Below are 16228 nucleotides of genomic sequence, written 5' to 3'. Positions count from 1 at the left end.
ATTAGCATTTCGTGGCAACTGTGCGCTCCGAGAGCCATTATTACATTGTGTATAGGGGTGTAAAACCGAAAATAGCCGAAAATGACGTACCTGGAGCGTTGGTGTCTGGAGTGTGGTATGCGGCAGTCAGGTGTCCGCCCGTTCCGCCATCATTGGGGTGACCACGTGATGGGGATATTGTAAACAAATCGCATTAGCGGTTGATGTATAGTGTCGGTGTCGTGTAAGGTTTGTGGCATGCGTGGCGGCGGACACGCGCGATGGGAGCGCGGCGCGAGTCGCGACTAGCGGCGGCCGCGGCCGTCGCGCATGCGCCGCTGCGGTCGATCGCTCACACTCGGTCACTAGGACGATACTATTGTCTATCTACTTCGGGCCGTTCAAAAACAAACAGCTTTCCTCTCAAATGGGGTAGACAGCGAGGCGCCTATACGAAATCGGCAAAATTTAATTCCCTTCACCACTGCACACCTGTGGATTTTTACAAATTGACCTCAGTACCGTCGTGGTGGCGATACTCAACTAATTGCGTACACGGAAAATTCAACGGTTGTCGGCTTATCAAAACTTCTTGCAATAGACGATTGTGTAAATCAAGTTATAAACTTTATACAAACGAATTTACTTACTTGACATCGGTACTGGTAACTTGCAGCAAAGTTTATATTAACGCTGATTAATAATCTTCTTTGAAGAAAGTCATCTTAGAAGAGAATTAAGATTCATTCATTCCAGTTTGTTGATTAGAATTATTTTAATTACGCTACCATTAATACGTCTGCGACTCCCGACTCTCGAAGACAGAGTACTATTATTATTATCAGAAGTTCTATAACTTTTTATATTAGTCTTCAATCTCCGATCGCCATTCAGTCCACGCACATTTTGCGACACGTGTTTAACTATAAAGAAGGCATCTTCAAGCAAATTAATAGGTTAATGATCATAGATATTAATTAATACATGATGTTTGAGATAGAAAACAGAAGTTTTATTCTTTTGTATTATGCGATAGCTATCATAATGTATTTTGAAATATCCAAGGCGCTGTTCATATCTAGAGGCGACGGGTACCACTTTCCATCAGGTAGGTAGCTTATTTAAATTTTCAAATTGTATAAAAAAAAAACTAATTTTGTCATGGATTCCATTCAACATAGAAATACCATTTATACGTACGAAGCGCTTTGCATCGTCTTCCATCATGCGCACGACCAAGGAGTGGAACTCTCTCCCTGCTTATATTTTTCCAATTAAATATAATCGGGGGAAAAGGGATTATTAGTAATGGAGACTGAAAATCCCATTGCTAGCAATATACCCAACCAGGTCGACCTCCTCGCGGTTCTCCCTGGAAACTATCATGGTTAATTCCTGATGAATTCACCATGATGGGCTATCTGGCCTGTTTTCATTCTCATCTATCACCATTCACTGGTGCTCCGCCTGCGTATCCCGTTAGTACAGGCGGGGTGACCATACCATTTTCACTCATCAAAAAAAAAAACAATATAATCTGCACCAAATTAAGACAAATGTAAATAGACTATTTGTAGACCCACGAAGCCCTATCTTAGACCACATCATCCCTTTCCATCAAGTGGGATTATGATCAATCGCAGGATACTTTAAATAGTAAAAAAAAAGTAAAAAAAAATCAAACTAATGTCTCGTTCTCTCCATACAAGGAACTAATATCAGCTTTCTATTGTATTATCACACAAGAAACTTACTATACGATATTATTTGGAGTTTCCAGCCTTCTGATACAACGAAATAGTCGTAGAAAACTTATTTTTATTACAGTACCTATTATTTTTATAGCGCTTGGAGAGATTCACAAACTAAAGGTCATCGATCTGTAACATTTACACTGCGTTCCTTTTATTTTATACAACTTAGAATGGCAAACAAACTGACGGCCCACCTGATGGAAAGTGGTAACCGTCGCCTATAGACATGAGCAGTACCATGGACATAACAGAGTATAATGTTTCGCCCACGATACCCCCTATGCGTTGCCATTCCTGAGGACTCAGGTGTTATTCCTCTGTACCCAGTAAATTCACGCCATATCCCACCCTTCAAACCCATATTGTTAACAGAGATTTAAAAAGAATAAAAGTCAGTGTTTCTTGCGTATTCTTCTCAGCAGATAACAACATTCCGAACCCAACAGTTGAATTATAAAAATTACGATTTTAAAAAACACTACAACAATATTCGATTATATTCTATACTAATATATATATATATATATATATATATATACATAATAGTCACGCACAGTGCAGTTTCAGAAGAACTTCCTGCCGCGAACGCTCAAGTTGTGAAATGACCTTCCTGTCAAGGTTTTCCCTAGAGACCCTGAGCATGGGGTTCTTCAAAAAGGTCGTAATAAGGTTTACTGAGGGTCAGCAACGCGCGCGTGACATCCCTGGTGTTACAAACGGCCATAGGCTACGGTCAGCTTGTTTATCATCAGATAGGCCGCGTGCTTGTTTGCCACCATAGTAATGTCTGTTTGACGCCATAATATTCTTGCAGCCAAATTAACCTACCAAGACTTTATACAAGTCTATTGTGTCGTGCGATATTCCATTCCTTTGAGTTTACAGTACGAGCACGTATAAGTAATATCTCTGCAAGTATTAAGTAAAAAGTTGCACTAACTCATAAATAATCAACTCCTCTGTCTGGGGATAACGTATGCTAGTTTTTAACCATTTTCAGGGTTCCTGCACTGGATTACATTTTGCTTGCTTAAATTATGCAAATTAAAAAAACGACTCCTTAACCAAAAAGGAACTGTTTTAAAAATATATATATATAGGCAGTGTCACTCGAGATTGTGTAAAGATCCTAACGATACCTGCCTATTTGCCTGATGTCAAATACACGAGAGGAACAGGAGTTAAAATTTAGTCAGCTAAATTAACTTTGTTTTAAATTAACAGGTTGCCTGGAACCAGTACCATGGACATAACAGAGTATACTGTTTCGCTCATGATACCCCCCATGCGGTGCCATTCCTGAGGACTCAGTTGTTATTCCTCTGTTCCCTGTAAATTCACGCCATATCACACCCTTCTAACCAAAACACAGCCATGCCAACACAACTGCTTTACGGTTGAAATACTTTTATTTTTCCATCGTGTCAATGGGTATGACAATATATTCTGATCTTATCACAATTCTTCTATTATTTACAGGTAACAATTATCACTGGCTATTCGTCAGATCAATTGCTATTCGACGATGCATAAAATCTGCACCCTCCTTTTCGGAGTTAAATGGAAATATACTTAACCAGATTGACTTAGATTCTCACTTAAGTCAAGTTTCGCAATAATACAAGTGGAAAGTCACATTTTAGTTCTACATTGTAACTGTATAGTCAGTAGTCGAAGATAGGGAAGTGAGACGAAAACCCGTAGATTTGATTGTAATATTCCGAGACCCCAAATCCCAGTTCTATTCATAGAAGTTTGCGAGTGACTGATTGTGTCGCTCGTTTTACATAATCAAACAAAATCAATATTTCAAATTCGGTGCAACACGACGTATTGTTTATTGGCTTTTTAGATATTTTTTTTAATAACTAGTAACCCGCTCCGACACCGCACGGGTCAATAGAAAATAATATATAGCATGTTACTCTTTTTTTTTATGCTACTTAGAATGACAAAAAGATAATGTTTTGGTACGGCAAAAAAAAGGAGAAGAGGAAGACCACCATGATGGAAAGCTGTAACCGTCGCCTAAATAAATAATTAGAAAAAAAAATGTCTGAATAAAGGCTTATATTAATATTATATTATTATTATTACTTAGAATGGCAAACAAGCTACCACGATGACATAACAGAATATACCATAATCATAACAAAGTTTTTTCCCCATGATAGCCCCCGTGCGTTGCCATACCTGAGGACTCAGTTGTTATTACTCTGTACCCTGTAATTTCACTGAAATATCCCACCCTTCAAATCGAAACACACCCAAGTAGACATAACTGCTTCACGGCAGGAACACGAATGGGAGTTCTAGTTTTAGAGAGACATTATTATTAGTTTTTATTTAAATCACTTCCGGCTTTGCATACAACAAAAAAAAAATACATACGTAGAATAGAATATACTCGTAAACAGAGATTGCTTACTGTGCAAATTGTGAGTCAAACACAAAATCTTAGTACAAACAAAACCCCACCGTAGGAGCTTCGCTCAATGCAGCACTAAGTGCTTCGAGCGAATAAGTCAACGGGAGTGGTTCGAGTGCCCTTAACAGGTGTTGGATCATCGATTTCGGCTAGATTATCGACTGGTCGTAGAGTTGAGATCGACAATTATCGATATTTTTACAAAAAGACTTTTTAAGTTACTCAATAGTTACTATATCGCATAATCTTCTACCGAATTTATTATGGGGAGTGCTCTGAGGAATTGTTCGAATTTATACCTGCTGCTGATTTTCACCATCGTACAACCCGCCACAAACTAAAGTTTCATCCCAATCATCTGGACGTGTGGCGGTCCTCCACCGTGCGTTTTTCAAGGCACTTTCTTCCACGCACAACCACTCTTTGGAATCAATTTCCAACAGCAGTATTTCCAAACCGATACGACAACACAGCCTTCAAGATAAGAGCGTATTCCTTTTTAAAAGGCCGGCAGCACACCTGCAATACCGTTGATGTTTTGGTTGATCATGTGCGGCGGTAGTCACTTACCATCAGGTGAGCCGCATGCTCGTTTGCCCCCTGTGTTGTAAATATATATATTATGAGTAATATTTATGTGTTATATGTGTCCTTCTTATGTATTTATATTTAAGTATGTTACTTATAATATTTTATCTTTTTTTATCTGATGTAATTAATGCATATAAATTATATATATCCATATCAATCAGACCATCGACGAATTCACCAAGAAGTAACCGCTGTGGATTCCAAAGAGGGTCATATATTTTTGCAATTGATAGAGCTTACTTCCATGCTTTTTTATACCAAATAATCAGACATCCTGTTTGATAGTAAATACTCACTGTTTCCTATGAACGCCTAGAACATCAGACAGGCCATTTGAGCGTTAGCGGCCCTGAAGAAATCTTAATATACCCTTTCTGAATAACCCCATACTGTAGTCTCTAAAGAAAAACTCGGCTAGGAGCTCATTCCACAATCTAGGCGTTCACGAGAGAAAACTTCTCTGAAACCATAAGTATTTTAATTCTAGACTCTAAGGATGAATTCCTTATCAATGGGAAACGTAGCAATGAAAAAAAGCGGCTTTGGGCATAGTTCTGAACATTTCTTCAAAGCACAATCCGTTATATGACATGAAGGAAAGAGTATCTATCTATCTATTATTTATATGTTGGTTCCATGTTAATTTTGTGACGAAAACTTACTTATATTTAAGCAAATTCTAAATGTTAAATTTAGAATCCCCCAATTATGTGTCTACAACTTTTTTTTTATACCACTGTGGTGGCAAACAAGCATACGGCCCACCTGATGATAAGTGGTTACCGTAGCCTATGAACACCTGCAACACTAGAGGTATCACGCGTGCGTTGCCGACCCTGAAGAAACCTCTTTACTCCCCTTTTGAAGAATCCCATGCTGTGGTCTCTTGGGAAAACATCGGCAGGGAGCTCATTCCACAACCTGAGTGTTTGTGGGAGGAAACATCTCTGAAACCGCGCAGTACGCGACCATTGAGCTTGTAGGACATGAGGATGAACTCCCTGTCGATGTGTCTACAACACGTGATTCTACTACAGATTCATTAGTGTAATAAACACACAATACTACCATGGAATTATTTATTTATTACATAGTTATAACATGCCTGTAAATAACACAGATCTAACATAAACTACCATTGTTTAATTTTACAGTGTACCTGAAAAATCGTCGGCAATAGATACTGTTGCCGTCTTCTTACAATCTCATTTGTTATACCTATATGTTATAGATACTTTCCAATATACAGTTTGCGCATACATAAGAATATATAATATATTTATATATATATACATATAGGGTACCCCCATCACATAACAATCAAACATTATTCCGCCCGCGAGCCCCATCTTAGACCACATCATCGCTTTCCATGTGATGAGATCGTGATCAATCGTAGGACCCTTCAATAGTAAAAAAAATTCTAAACATGCGTTACAGAAAAATGTAACACATATTTAGATTTTGCTCAAATAAATAAAAATATTTTAATTAAAAAACATTGAATTTTCATGTCACAATATTGAAATAGATTCATATTATTATTGATACATCACATTTAATTCATTTAAGTTTATTAATAATAGGCAAATTATTTTGTCAATATTAAAAAAAACGATAACGTTTATTTGTTAATAAAACTGCATTTTTAATTTAAAACATTGAATTTTCAGTACAAATTAAATAGAGTCAAATTTTATTCAACAATTAAAAGAAAAGAAGGAGCCTTTTAGAAGTACTATTTTATTAATCTCTTTTATTTTGGAGCTTTTGCCCCATAAGGATATGTCATCATCAGCATATCAGCCTTTAACTGTCCACTGCTGAAAGTAAGCTTTCCCCTTGGGGGGTTTTGCCAGTAGTTGCCACACTTGGTAGGCGGTTTGACAACCGCAGTCAGGCTTTGAGATGTTTTAAGAGGGACGCTGCTGCCTATCCCTCGTCCTCCCATACCCGGCTCTTACGACTCTCACGGGAAAGGAAGGGGTGACCTTTTCTATGCTGTAACCACACGGCCAAAGGATATGTCAGCCGTATCATAATTTAACCTTAATTAGTAGTCTTACATACTAAAAAAGAGGGAAATATTCATAAAGAAATACAGCAAAGAAGAATTTGACTATTTCTGAATGTGAATCCGCGAGTATACTTAAAAATTATCCGATATCATGTCTGTTTAGATCAGTGTTTCCCAATCTTTTTTGTGCCATGTCCCACTTGAACATTTCTAAAATTTTTATGCCCCCATACATAATTTTTCCCGACAAAGTTTACTTGACGACTCTAAACGTCCAGTTGATATTTTGGTAAAGTCAAACGAATTTATACCTAATGAATATTTATAGCATTTTATTTTAATTTACTTTATTTGTTAAATCTGGCAACTATATCTACTCGTAGCATTGCATTTAAATGGTACGGAGCAAGAGGATTAAAATCGCTTCGAATCCATTTTTTAATTGCTCTCCCTTAACTATCAAATTGCCCCCCTGTGGGACGTGGGGCCCACGTTGGGAAACACCAGTTTAGATTATATTTCTGTTTAAAAACAAGCTATCGACAATATGGCGGCCGCCCATCACTAGCTGGCCCTCGAAACGAAGACGCTTAAGTCAGCGAGGACGTAGCCGAAGATTAAAATGGATCCCATTATTGTGGACATTGCAACATGATGGAACGTTGAATTGCATATTATTTTAGGATTCCGTCAATTGTTTTTAAAGTACGTATTACAAGTCACTTTAAAACAAATGTAAAATATAGCGCTTCCAAGAATTTTTGTAGTTAATCAATATTCCTATCAGATATTTATTACTTAAAGGTAAAAGCAAATAAGTGAACGTTTTTTCAATTTCTTGAACAGATCTAACAAATTAAACCAATTATTTGGAAATGGTTTTTTTGTTTTTATTATTATTATTTTTTTTTAAAGGGCTTTTATCTTCTTAAGGTAGGTATATCAGTTTGGAAATTGTTAATGTTTTATTTTTAAAAACCAATAGCCTAAACGATTTGAAACGAACGGTCGGATAATATGTAAAGCAAAAATAGTGCGTGTTTAAGATACATTACATTTTCAACCGCCTTCAAAAAGGAGTAAGTTCTTAATTCGATTGTTTTTTTTTTATATTTGTTGCCTTATAACCCCGTCAATACTAGAGCGGTATGAAAAATTCTTTTTTTTTTTATCTGAAACAATATACTTACAGACTGGCCTCGTAGAAAATTTATCAAAATTAAATTAGTAGTTTATTTTTTAATGCAAAAAACTGAGATTGTCACAACTGAAGCTAGCTATCTTTTGCGAAAAATAATCTTATATTATGATACGTCAGTTAGTCAAGAAATGTTCCTTATACAAGTACACAATGGACGGAACCTGTATAATTTATAACAACGCCACTTCTATAATTTAAAAATTTGTGTCTACATCTTAGAAACTCATTCAGCAAGATCAGACCCAATCTAGATTTGTTTTTCGGATCGCGGTTCCCCGCAGCGATTTGGTTCGTTGTTCTTATAATGCAATTGAGTTGGTTATGTTCGTTTTGTAGCCGAGACGTCGCTGTGAGACTACTAAAGGAAATTGTCTGAAAAAATATACTATTGCATAATGTTCTAGGCGCCTGCGTCCGTCGACGACGCCCCTTGTCTAGTCACTTACCTATTTGCTTATTAGGGATGGGGAATATACAGCTATATATATATATTGCTGTATATTGTAGTTACAATCTCTATATATTGACGTCAAACAGAAAAATCACTTTCCCTTTAAGCTTCTCTTGCTGGTTACTCTGTTTGAGTCATAGATTACTATTGGCTCTTCTATTGCAGTTGTTTTATTTAATTGCTTTATATAGTAATATTTTATGTATTTATTTATGTATATATTTATTGTATGTATATATTTATTTATTTAATAAATTATATGTATGTTTATATTATATGAATTTATCATGTATTACTTTATTGTTTTCTCTATTCAAAAATGCACCGTCTACTTACCTATTTCTCGATTTGCCCAATGGTTGACTGGTAGAGAACACCGTCCGGTGTTAAGTTCGCCAAATGTACATAGAATCTTACTGTGTATTAAAGTTTAAATAAATAAATAAAATAAATATTGGTCCAATAAAAGATACTTCAAATATCGGTTGTCCAATGATATAATGTTGATATAAAACACCCGACTGAAACGAACGGACCTTCAAGAAAAGAGCACATTCCTTATTAAAAGGCCAGCAACACACTTGCAATGCTTTTGGTGTTGTGGATGACCATGAGCGGCGGTAGTCACTTACCATCAGGTGAGCCGCATGCTCGTTTGCCCCCTGTGTTGTAAAAAAAATGGAGATATCCGACCAATATGAGCGATTACGAAATTGGGTGATGAACTTTTTTCCGCCGAAATATTTCCAGAAATATCTTAAGTTTTTGTTTAAACGAAGCAACAGATTTAGAGTTTCTATTCGCAGATGGAAGGTTATTCCAACACTTCGTTGGACAGTCGGTCGACCTTCAAGTGGTTCCATCTGGAAACCATCGTGGATAACTCTAGTGAAATTCGTCACAATAGGCTAACTACCCTCCTTTCATCCTCATATCCTCACTTATAATCCCTCACTGGTGCCCCGCCAGCGTATACCGATAGCGCAGGCTACTATTTCATTATCACCCATTAAAAGGGGAGAAAGAAATTGTTAGTAACGCAGATTATCAGGCCCCATTGCTAGCAATATACCCTACCAGGTCGACCTCCCCGTGATTCCCCCTGGAAACCATCATGCTGAATTTCAGATCTATTCATCCCGATGAGCTAACTGACCTGCTTCATCCTCACTTATTATCCCCACTGGTGACCCCTCAGCGTATACCGTTACCATTCCATTATCATTCTTTAAAAAAAAATCACCCATTAAAAGGATCGTTAAGTCGCGAAAATGTAACAAACAAACAAGCTCATTTTAACATTTACATATAATATTAGTAAGGCCTCCTTTGAGGTTTGCGAATATGTTTTACGTGTGCCGAATCATTAGCCTAATGATGTTTAGATATTTATCATTCAATCATCCTAGTTCAGAAGCTGATGAGTAGAACAGGATGATGTCATCAGCGCATCTCCCTCAATCAGTCAACTTTCTCTAGTTGACATCAATTCCATTTCCGTCCCAATTTGACTTCAACATTCAAAATATTTCTTCCAAAATAGTTCTTGTTGACAATGGATTACTCGAATGTTACCACTAATAAAATTTAAATAAGTGTAATAAAATTAAATGGTATTGAATTAAAAGATAGATTAAATTAATAAAATAGAAAAATTCAATGACATTTAATAAATCGAAATCATTAACTTTATTAAGTATTTATATAATTGCCGTATGGTCCCGGCATAGAATAGGCCACCCCTTCCGTTCCCGTGCGTATAGTAAGAAGCGAATAAGGGACGGCGAGGGATGGACAGCAGCGTCCCTCTTAAAACATCTCTAAAGCCTAATTGCGGTTACCAATTCGCCTGCAAAGCGTAGCAGCTACTGGCAAAACCTACTAAGGGGAGGCTTATGCTCAGCAGTAGACAGTTAAAGTGGTAACCGTCGCCTATAGACATGAGCAGTGCCATGGACATAAAAGAGTATACTGTTTCGCCCATGATACACCCCATGCGTTGCCATTCCTGAGGACTCAGGTATTATTCCTCTGTACCCAGTAAATTCACGCCATATCCCACCCTTCAAACCGAAACACAGCCATGCAAACACAACTGCTTTACGGTAGAAACACGAATGGGACAGAGGTTTGGGTACCTCAAACGCAAACGACTTTGGTACAAAGTCTCCCTTTAGTAAAATTAACATGATATTTCAAATTTATTCTTTTATTCTTTATTGTACACAAAAGGTTATTAAAATGTAAAAACAAACATAATAGTGCACAAAGGCGAGCTTATCTTCTATAGAGATTTCTTCCAGAAAACCCAATATGAGAAAACTGACAATTTATTAATAGCTTTTATCAAAAGGTCCTCAGCTTGTTGCTCCAATCGGCATAACTCTATTTTACAGTTATTTTCGTGAACCACTTCAACGCACCTTTGTAGGTACTTTAGAAGATTTTCTTACTTCTGAAATCCACGCATACGAAGTAGCGTGCAAACAACTAGTATCCTTCATCATCATCATTGTCGTCATATCAGCCATTAACTGTCCACTGCTACACATAAGCCTCCCCCAAAAGGGAGGGAGAAGGACGCTGCTGCCCATCCCTGACCATTAAGTTCCCTTAGCCGCCCCTTGCGACACCCACAAGAATGAAATGGCCCATTCTATGCCCGGACTAAACGGCTATATTATCTACTTGACAACAGTTGTTTTTTTTTAATGGGTGAAAATGAAATGGCAACCCCTCCTGCGTTATCGGCATACAATGGCAGGGCCAGTGGTGTAACAATAGGATGGCAAGGCTGGCAAAATGCCAGGGGCCCCCGACCCAAAAGAGCCCCGGCTCAAAAGGACGCGAGCTCAGATTTTTTTTACATTGTACCTGAGTATTTTATTTTTACTGATAGAACCCCATCAGTGTGGGAATTTGCCACAGGACCCAAATGGTATAGTTACGCCACTGGGCAGGACACCAGTGATAAATGATAGGTGAGGATGAAGGCAGGTTAGTCGGGCCATCGTGAAGAATTCTACAAGAATTAATCCACGCTCATTTCTAAATGGAACCGCGTAGAAGTCAACCTGACAGGGTATATTGCTAGCAATGGAACTAAAACCATTACTCACAATCCCTTAGTTATCAATAAAGCTTTCTTTCTACTTATTTTACATACATTTTTACATTTTACAAAATACAATAAATATAGACTGTCATTGGAAGTGGACAGAATCTGTACCTGAATACCCTGTTACGGTATTCTGGCCCCCACACTCGGCCGCTGGCTATACAAAGAGCAGGTAAATAAACCATATGATTCATAAATTAGTTTTTATATAGTATGTAAATGGTATTCCTACATATTACACCATTATTATATAATGATTAATTACTAGGCACATACGAAGTACAGAATTTTAAGCTGAGTCTACATACATTTAGCTCTAGATTAGCATATTGTGACAATCAAGCGCCACGAAATATAAGCGTTTTTATATTATAATAAGTACTTAAACGACCCAAATAAAATACAGTGGCAATTGTGTGCAAGTGTATGCTTGCCTAGCCTTTGTTTTTAGGATTCCGTATCATAATGGTATAAAAGAGCCCTTATGGTACGACTTTGTTACAAAGGGAAGATTCGCCAGTAATTGCCACGCTTGACAGGCGGGTTGACAACCGCAGTTAGGCTTTAGTAATGTTTTAAAAGGGACGCTGCTGCCCATCCCTCGACTAATAAGTTTCTTTAGTCGCCTTTTACGACACCCACTGGAAAGGAAATGTTGGCTCATTCTATGCCGAGACCACATGGCGAATTACTCGCATGTATTCCTTATTAACAAAAGATTTTCGTATTTATGGGCGCCGTGATATCATGAATGTTACTAAAAGTGTTTGAGAACCGGTGACCTTATCTATTTACGTGATTAGCATAGTCAATGAGACAGAACGTGTTGCAAATCCTCTCCTGTCCCATAAAGTTCACAAAATTGGATGACGCTTTTATATCTATCTAAACAAATAAAACTATTTTGATGTGTTTATTTTTACTGTACACATTTTCAGTTCTTCATGATGATATCACCACGCCGTATAAGTTTTGTTTTGAATTTTCAACCGATTTTAAAAAGGAGGAAAACATCCTAAAGGCAAAATCCTCTTGAGGGGGAAGGTTAGGTTCAGCAGTGGACAGTGGAAGGCTAATATGATAGTCGTGTTACATTGTCATCTACATCGTGTCTACTTACCTCAGAATTTACCAGAAGGCAACTATACAATTATTTACTTATCTCTGTCCCATTCGCATTCCTATTGTTTTAACCGTAAAGCAGTTGTGTTTGCATGGCTATGTTTCAGTTTTGAGGATGAAATATGGTAAAAAAAATTATAACTTACATATACATAACACCTGAGTCCTCAGAAATGGCAACACATTGGGGGTATCATGGGAGAACCAGTATACTCTGTTATGTCCATGGTACTGCTCATGTCTATAGGCGACAGTTACCATTTTCCATCAGGTGGGCCGTCAGCTTGTTTGCCATTCTAAGTTGCATAAATCATATCTCATATCAATTCTCATATTTATAATGGTATATCATCATACACCATTATAAAAACTCAACTTATGTCTTTATACAGTGGTCACCCAAATTTAGCAAACATGAAGGAAAAGAATTGTTAGTAAGGCGGACTACCAGTCCCTTTGCTAGCAATACCCTATCAAGTTGACCTCCACGTGGTCCTGGAAACTATTGTACTGATTTCCAGGTGTATTAATTACGATAGGCTAACTGACCTGCCTTTTCATCCTCACCTATCATCCCTCACTGGTGCCCCGCTAGTGTATACCGTTAGCGCAGGCGGAGTTATCGTTCCATTATAATAGATTAAAAAATCTAACTTTAATGAGATATCACTTAATGATGTCATAATTAAAGATTGTGTCCCACAAAATAACCGTTTTCAATTCTGGCAAAACCAGTCATTTTGATCTAAAAATTAAACTACTGAGCAAAATTTGATAAAATGCGTAAAGAACCAATCTGTAAGTATATCTTTTTAGACAAAAAAATATTTTTCTGTTTAGATCTGATCTTAGATTATACGTAATACTAAATCTATCTGACGAATTATGATGTAACAAACATAAAAAAAAATACAAAATGAGAACTTCTTTCTTTTTGAAGTCTATTAAAAAGTTTTGAAAATTAATCGTTGTTCATCAGCTCTTGATGATAACTATACGTATACAGGTGAAACCACAAGTGACATAACATTAATTAAATAAAAAAACCATAATTTTTTTTTTTATTATTTATTGTACACCGTTTCTGTAACACGATACAATATAAGCTTTCTATAACAGCATGCACTTATAATATACGTAATATACCGCAATATTACCTAATACATTATCTGAACCGACCGTAACATGAAATTCATTGGGAGTTCATTCCATAAGCGGTTTACTTGAAGCCACGAGATGCGATAAAACTCATATTGAGTATGTTCATTCGAATTTGCCTTTTGAAATAAATTATATGTAATTTTTACAACGAATACAATTGGCTATTATGTTATTTGACAAGGCAACAATATGGCCGCCGATTTTGAGATGCAATTTCTCTCTATTATAAATACTATTTAATTAAATAGCATTTAATTAAAATAATATATAATTTAAATAAAATATCATTTTAATTAAAAATGATGAATAATTTAAAGATATAAAATAATTTTTAATTAATTAAAGTTAATGTTTAATACGTTGTTATATTTTTTTAATTATTTTATATTATTTTAATTATTTTTAATTACGTTATATTTTTTTTAAGTTACAACTATTGTTACAGTATGTCCCAATTTACTTTATCGTGTCTCGTGGCTGCTAACAGTTTTAAATCTAATTTTATAAGGTATAAACAAAAATACATACAATTTTATATATAAATAAGGGTTTCTAAGTATCTAAGGAATGGTTAGAATTTGTGTTGGTCATTTCATTGCATTTTCCTACACCGTGCAAATTAATCTAAAAATCTTGCATCTCGACATAGGAACACGAGTTTTTATTAAGGGGTAAAAGAAATCTTTTTTATCTATTTTTATTATGTATCATACATGTTTGTAATAAATATATTAATGTAAAACATATCAGTAATACAAAATTGTTAATTAAAATCCGTAATTTGTTGCCACTAACTGTTTTTCTTTTATTTTTCTCTAACAGCTGTACTAAATATACAATGTAAAATTTTAATATAATACTTTTCAGAGAAATCAGTCGGTTAATACACGAGTCTGAAGTATACAATTCCCTAATTCATTTCTAATAACATTTGTATAATTATAAAAAGTTTACGAATTCATAATTTAAAATATCTCATTTGTTAAAAACTGAAATGACAAATTCGTTGGTCCAAATAAATAAATAAATTTCTATCAAAGCTATCATAAAGAATTTTCGTACTGTCATAGAATATTTCTGCACAATAAGGTTTTTATTTATCTGCAGTAAAATATTAAGCTAACGGTCCAATATAAAGTGATAAGGAGTCTATACTCCTGATGATTATGAAATAATGATATTAAAATTTTCACTGGATTCATAAAATTACATAGTTTTATAAAATTAAAACTGTAATTTAGTGTAGTGGACCGCCGACTTTTCAAGTTTATGAAAAAATTAAACGCTTTTTCAATAGTTTTAGGTGTTTCCTTTAAGATAACTTTTTTGTTTTTTATTCACTTTTATTTCACTTAACAAACGACGACTTTTTTAATTTAGCTAAAACACAATACGAGGACCAACAAACTCGCAAAGCATTCGCCATGTTGTGCGAAATTATAAACCAACTGTAAATTATGCCAATCATACCAAATTTACAGCCGAAAAATTTATTGAACTTACATCATACAATAAAAACCATTTGAATGCCAAATATTAACAGCTGTCTTAAACGGACTTACAGTACATACAATCTTGTTTTATTATTAAACCTAATTTTGTAAAACTAATTATTTTTTATCCAAAATGAAACTGAAACGTAGTAATAGCATTAAGTGTTTGAGATTCGATCTTTATAATCACCACTTCGAGAAATGATCATCATTCATGGCTTATTGCTGTCGATAAGTGCCCCGCATCTTCTACGAGCTAATTGTACCATGTATGTAGTAACATTTTAAGGCCTTTGAAATAGACACGAATGACAATGGTCTATTAAAAAAGTTCGGACCTAAATTTCATGCATGTTTGTTTATTCCAATATAAATCCTAGTATGAAGTGTTTAAATGATCGAAAATGCTTTATGCTTTATAGTTTTACACCTATTAGAGAGAAGGCAAAATGTGACGAATTCCATTTAAACTTTCACCTCCTAAGAAATGTGACGTCACGTATGACGTCAGATTTACGGAAATGAAGAATATGCAGACAGCGCAATCATAAAAGGTCTAGCACGGACGTAATTCATCTGAACGTTATTGATACATAACATATGCATACATGATTGCATATTAATTACAATACACGCATATAAAACAACATTCCTGGCTTAATTTATCAACGTACTGAGGTTAGAAACGTGAAATTTTAAATTTCCTTTTAAAAGGTTGGCATTCACTAAGAATGTTTAGAAATGTTACACTGAATAAGTGATGTATTTCTATACAATATTTTGCATGGAAATACATTTTTAAAGTAAAACCCACAAAAATATTATATGGGCTTATTTTTTTAAAGGAATAATATAAATTTTGGAACATATACCTACATAACATATTACATATAGGTGTTTAAAATCAATCAAT

The 16228-nt window shown here is 35.5% G+C and overlaps 1 long non-coding RNA gene across 1 annotated transcript in view; it reads right to left on the bottom strand.

The window, feature by feature from the left end:
• LOC116413100 (uncharacterized) overlaps window positions 1–306 on the bottom strand; it is a 187978-nt gene extending 187672 nt beyond the window's left edge. The window contains exon 1 of the long non-coding RNA XR_008253715.1: window positions 91–306. This is a non-coding gene — a long non-coding RNA (uncharacterized LOC116413100). The remainder of the gene's footprint in view (window positions 1–90) is intronic.
• Between the last annotated feature and the right edge of the window lie 15922 nt (window positions 307–16228).

This window comes from Galleria mellonella, unplaced genomic scaffold (assembly GCF_026898425.1).
Source record: "Galleria mellonella isolate WM207_F2 unplaced genomic scaffold, CSIRO_AGI_GalMel_v1 utg89, whole genome shotgun sequence".
In the NCBI taxonomy this organism is placed as follows: domain Eukaryota; kingdom Metazoa; phylum Arthropoda; class Insecta; order Lepidoptera; family Pyralidae; genus Galleria; species Galleria mellonella.
The sequence above is the reverse complement of the archived record's forward strand: the minus strand, read 5'-3'. Positions and strand labels throughout refer to the sequence as shown.